The sequence below is a fragment of the Pterocles gutturalis genome, unplaced genomic scaffold, assembly GCF_000699245.1.
Source record: "Pterocles gutturalis isolate BGI_N339 unplaced genomic scaffold, ASM69924v1 scaffold29619, whole genome shotgun sequence".
Taxonomy (NCBI): domain Eukaryota; kingdom Metazoa; phylum Chordata; class Aves; order Pterocliformes; family Pteroclidae; genus Pterocles; species Pterocles gutturalis.
The window spans coordinates 29,058-35,379 of record NW_010134206.1 but is presented as its reverse complement, the minus strand read 5'-3'; positions in this window follow the sequence as shown (position 1 = coordinate 35,379).

Genomic DNA, 6,322 nt, shown 5'->3' with positions numbered 1-6,322 from the left:
GGAAATTACTGTTACCAGAAGAAACCTGGCACTGCTCCCTCCCTTGTACCGCTAGACTTCATAAAGCCACAGCATAAACTGGTTTAAAAGAGGCTGAAACAGGACTCAGCCATTGGGTTATTACAGCCGTGCTTACACACCACAACAAATCAACAGATCAAACACTATTTAGCTTGTCCAGGAAACCCTCCAGTCAAGATATATGACCTGTACCTCCACAAAAGCCCAGAACAATTTCCTCAAAATGAAGCATTTAATCTTTACAAGAAGAACCAGACATAGAAAAGAAAATAGAATTAACACAACAAATGGTCTACATGTACTTAATTTACCTAATTTAGTGGAGTTTGTAAGCTAAGACTGATCTAGGTGCTCAAAGAACTATTGCACAGAGTGTCCTTAGCAGCCTCTTCTCTTAAATCACACCCTGACATGTCTCTATTTCAGTTCTTTGGGGACAGACTTTCCCCTTACAATTTCTTTGTTTCAGATTTACACTCAGAGTTATTTTCTCTTTTCACCTCCCAAGACCATAAGTCAAACCACTTTACTGCTCCCAGTACAACAGATGATATAAAATTTCAAAGGCATCCCAGTCCTACAGCAGCAGGTGCAAGCTGAAAAGATGTTGAAAATAGAAGAGTTTAAGCAAACAAGGGCAAAATTTCAGTAACAGCAGGTATTTCTGTGGGTTCTGCAAAAAGTGTGAGGATTTTTTAAAAGTATATAACTAAGTTCATTAGCTTATTGAGTCTCAATGTCACTTAACATTTACAAAGTCAGATGTTACAAAGATAAAATCAAATTTCAGTTCCACTTTAACTACAGAGTGACTACTGCTCCCTGATTTAGAGTAAAAATCTGTGCTTCCAACTGCCTCGCAGCCCTCAGCAACATTTCCTCATCTCCATACATGTGTATATGTCTGGTAGTCAAGAATGGGATTGCCTTACCTGTAGGGACCTGTTTTGTTCTTTGTTTTTTTTTTTTAACAAAGCACTGATCTGTCATACAAACCCATCAGCAGAAATGTGTTCTGCCACTGCCTGCCCCGCAGTGCCTTCCCCAGCGGGTGCTGCAGCAGCAGCAAGCAGCAGGGCAGTGGGATGGGCGGTGATGCTCTGCTGGGACCCGACATGAGATCAGACAACCGGCAGATCACACCATGAAAGCAACTGTAACGGGATTGAAACCAATTTCTGTAAATTGAGAGAAGTAAATCTTAAATACTTTCATTACTATAACTTCTGCTATGGATTTTTTTTTGGGGGGTGGGTTAGGGAGTGTGTGGTGCCTGTTTTCTTAGAGATTTCCTTTCCAAAGCAGGGACTGTCTTCACATTAGTTGCTGCACACTCATAAAGCTAATTCACAAAACAATCTAATTATAAGCAGAAAGAAAGTATAAGCAGAACTGCAATATCCATCATTTCAATGTCCTAAACCAATTTCAGACTCTCTCTACTTTTCTGCAAACACCACTTCATAGTATTGACTTTCTCTGCAGATTACATTTATCGTAGCACAGAGGAGCCAAAGTTTTACATATTTTTTGTGTTCTTTGGGTTAGACAGCATAACTATCCTTCTGGCATACAAATTATGCTTTATAAATACAATATATAGATGATATTTTATCCTAGAGATACCTGAAGCCATTAGGCCCTTATTAAAGAGGATTTATAAAAATCTGTGGGTTTATTCATTTAAAACCCAGGTATCTGCATGAGCCTTGGCACTGCTAAGCATGTCGGTGTTTCTCTACAGAGGCTAACTGTTAGAACTACAGGGTGAGTTCCTGCACAATACATGGTTTAAGAAAGAGAGATTAGTATTGCTTCTGTCCCCTTTACAGGTCAGCAGTTATCCTTCCTCAAAGACTGGAGAGAGGCCTTGAACCTCCCTGAAGAATAAATGTCACAGCCACTGTCTAAGCTGCTGTTGGGCTGCTCTGTCCTTGTTACTGCAGGTTTCCATCTTATCTACCTCACTGTTTATTGGACTAGAAAAAAGGGAAGGTACTAGAGTGACATTACAGCCTAGTGGTGAGATCCTTTTATATTGGAGATCCTTGGAGATCCTTCTGTTGAGTCACGGTCTAAGAGAAGCGCTTCCATAAATACTGTAAATAGGACCATGGAGCTTCAGGGTACATACACATAAACCTTCAGCTCACCTGGGCTTTGACAGATTGTGTCAACACCTGATGCCTTAAAAAGCTACTAATTCCTCGAAGAAAAGACAGAGACACAGACTGGGGATAGTGAGCTAAGCAGAAAGAAAACTTACACAGAGTGAGTTCGAAGGAAAAAGGTGATTCACCGCTAGCAGCAGTGAAGTCTGCAATAAATGGACCAGGGTGAGGAGAAAATACCCATAACTGAGAAGTTGGTACTGAGGCTTAGGGATGAGCTGTTTCATGACCATTTGAAGACAGTCTTGCAGTAACAGTATATTGATTTTCTGCATTCAGGGTGAAGTATCTTGCTGATGGGAAAGAAATACAATAATTGCAGTAGAGCAGTTGCCATATGCTGTAAGGTCGAATGGACTACACAGAAACTTTGGAGTAAAACAGAGTAGAAAGGAATCCCTTGCAGCCTGAATGCTGCTTCTCAACTATCCTGAAAAAAAATGGAATTAATGTACTGTTTTGTTTTTTTTTTTTCCTGATATCAGACTGAAAATATAATTAACGTGTCTGGATGTGGCAACAAAAGGTAGTATCTTGATATACACATATATGTAAATATATACCAACCTCTTGGTGCAGACCAAAGAGCTTTCCACAACCAAACAAGCTAGCAGAACACGTGTTGCCTTTCCACACGTGATAAGATGTCTGGGAAACAGGTCTCCGAAAGGCACAAAACATGCAGTTGGAACAGGTTTCAGAGTAAATGGTGCAACATTATCACAAGTTATGGGCTTTAAAAGTAACAGTGAATTAACCTGATAGGAAAAGAGAAAATGCAGATAGCAAGTGTGAGCAGCATCAACTACGCTATACATCCACTGAGAAATGGAAGATGAAAGAAATGTTTCATCCTATAAAGAGCTAGAATGAAGAAATGAAAGTCATCCAAAGTATAGCAAAGCATTTGTCTGTAATTATAATAAGGCTGAAGACAGAAAGTAAAAAAGGTGATGAGATATTTTTTCCACACTAAAATTAATGAACATGGACTAAAAAAAATTAGTTCCACCACTCAAAAAAGATGGTAATTGGGAGCAGGATGTTTCACCAAAGGAAGCACATGTGGGTATTCAGAAATCGTGTTATTCCCAAACATAGTAGGTAATGGCTACATCACATTACGTTACCAAGTGTACTAGAAGAGTATAACACAATGGTTCAAAACAAAAGAGATGCAAAAGGGAAATCAGAAGCCCAGACATCCATTTACCAGACCTCTCTTGCAAGACTAAAAGTTTGCATAGTAAAAAAAAAAAAAAAAAAGAACCAAAATTAGTTGAATCTTTTAGCAAACGTAGCAAACGTAGACTCTTTAAGCAAAATAGAACATTCAGGGTCATTATCAAGTTTTGAAACTCCACTTGTGTTGGACGTTTGAGTACTTCAGATTAGAGTTCTCCATTTATTATACCAATGTTACTTAAAGAAAGATTAAACAAAAATTTCACAGTAAGCTAAGACTTACAGCAAAGTAACTGGAAAGCAAAAAGTGCAGGGCTGTATAAATTTAAATTTAGCATCCAGCAAGCTGCATGGAATTTATTTTGTTTTTTTGAGAGAATATCAGGAATCAAAGCAGGGTGCACCCAAGAATTGATGTCTGGGTTCATTCTGAGGCAAGGAATTTATAACAGTGTATCTCTGCTTCCTCCTCTATGTTATGCCTGAGTTGCCTCATCTCACTGAAGACAGACTCAGCCTTATTTTGTTTTTAATTCCTTGCTTTAATACAAAAAAGGTAAAAAGAATCAGTCAGAGACTTTAGACATTTCTGCCCATTGACAAAAAACACGTACCAGAAATAATGGAGAATGGAGTACTCATTATTATTATTTAGTACCTACTTTGCATCTTAAGATTGCATTTGTTATCTTCATTATTGCACTGCTTCCTTTATTTTCTCAAGCACCTTAGGAATGATTGTGACTCACATTGGCTTGCAATGCCAAAAAAAAATCTCAGCCAACATAATGCAATGAAAAAATGTTGTTATCAGCTTATTTCAACTAGGGTTCCAGGTCTGTAACTTCAGTTGCTCATTTACACCTTTTTTAGTTAAGTGAAACAAAACTGGGTCTATATAAAAACTTTTTTGTTTCTCTCACGAGGTAGAACAAGACAGTTCTTTGAGAGCTAGATCAAGAAAGAGATTTAAGTATCTAAAGTGATGGGCACAAGGCCTAAGCCTGATGCTTATATGCCTGAATCAGCCACTCTGGCTGTTTAACCCTGGGGTTACTTATGTGCCTGCCAGTAAACACAATCATATGACAATACTAGACAACTTAATGCCTACCTCTTTCCTCACAGAAAAAAATCAGACAAGGCATTTTCCTGTTCTCTCTCTCCTCCAAGGCATAGTCTAATACTTGAGGAAAACGGGTTCTGGTCTACAAAGTGTTTGAGCATGAAAGCACTTCTCAGGAAACCAACCAAAGCTAGAGGTGAGGCTTAGCCCTCTATGAGGCTATCGCACTAGTCACAAGCAATTATTTGCAAGGTCAGGGCCAAGCAAGTGACTCAGCCTCCTGACTAGTACTCCCACGCAGGAAAAATGTCATTGGGTCTAGTCCCATTATACATATGTTTCCTCTGCAAAATAAACAGCTTTAAAGAACCATATCCACCCCTCCACCACTCTCGGCTGTGGGGTTCCAGCCAGGTCCCAATCTCTGCTCTGTTCAAATCTCTTAATGGCTTCTACGTATTCATGTTTAGTAGCCTACGTCAGCTGTTACACAGAGATCTTGGGTATTTATTTTAGGAATCTGGACTCTGAATGCCTCAAGTTAAACATTACAAAGCAGAGCCTAAGTGTCCTTAATGCATTTAACTTTTATAATAGAAAATAATCCAGAAAGACTTTACAAGCTGATAACTCAGGACTTTGTGGAATTCACATCCTAAATGCTAGACTGTGATCTTCAAATTCCAGGCTTCAGGAGCCAGAAAACTTACATAGCTTACACTAATTTGGCATTTACGTATCAGATTGAGACATCTTCCTTGATGTGAGACTCCTGTGCAAACAATCAAATGACAGGAGCTGAATAGTGAGGTGGTGAGATGTCTGGCTCCTGGTCAGAGCCACCTGCCAGACAGCACAGACCCAAGCAGGCACTGAGCTTGGGAACCGAAATTTGGAGTTACAGCACATACTGACAGGAACTGGAAATGAGGTTGTTTAGCCACTTTCATTAAAAAATGCTGCTCACCTTTTGCATGAGAACCCAGTCTCCTCAGCCACCGAGAGCCACCTCTAAGTCCCTTTCTCAACCCAGGGGGATTCCACCAGGACATGCAGCCAAGAATACAACAGCAAGTAGCCAGAGGAAGAGCAAGTGGTGCTGAAATCTGCTTCCAGATGAGCTTTTAATACAATGTATAATACATTAAAAGCCCAGGAAACAGAGCCCCCAGACTCTTCCTTCTCCGCTCTCAGCCATGGACTTTGACCATTAAGCTAGACAGCCCCAGCTTTTCCCTGCTCAAAGTAATATCTCACCATCTGGAGCAAGGCTAAAACTCACTAAAATGGAGAATAATACATTTTAAGTTATTAGATCACATATGGACATCTATTATACAGGCAAAATGTAAGACAACAAGATCTAAAGCGTATTACTTTAAATCTCTTCAGAATCACATAAAGAGGGATGTTTAGAATTAAAATGTAGAAACATAATCTTTTCCAGAAACATACACATAAATATGTATTTCACAAAATCCAGCCTTTTGCTGTCTTCTAGGAAGAAACCTAGTTCAGCTGTAACACTAGTTTTTACACACAATAGAAGATGCCTAAGAACAGACCATGAAATAAATTCAGATTTTAGCTTTTTCTAAAATAAAATGACAGTTTATAAGCAATAGCAAGTGGTGAAGAATGTCAGTTTTTGTCATTCTTTTCCTGTTTTTCCCTTAACAAGGTAACTTTGGGGCAAATCTGCAGTAAGACCAGAAGGCCCAGCATAAATCAATTAAGCTCTTTAAAATTACATTGACAGGAACGGAAGGAAAAAAAAATGTATCAAAACTGCTTCTCTGATTTTATCATCAGGATATACAAGATTCCCAAGGCCCAGTAGCACACCAGCTGGTTTTAAAATGAATAATTTTTTTCCAGC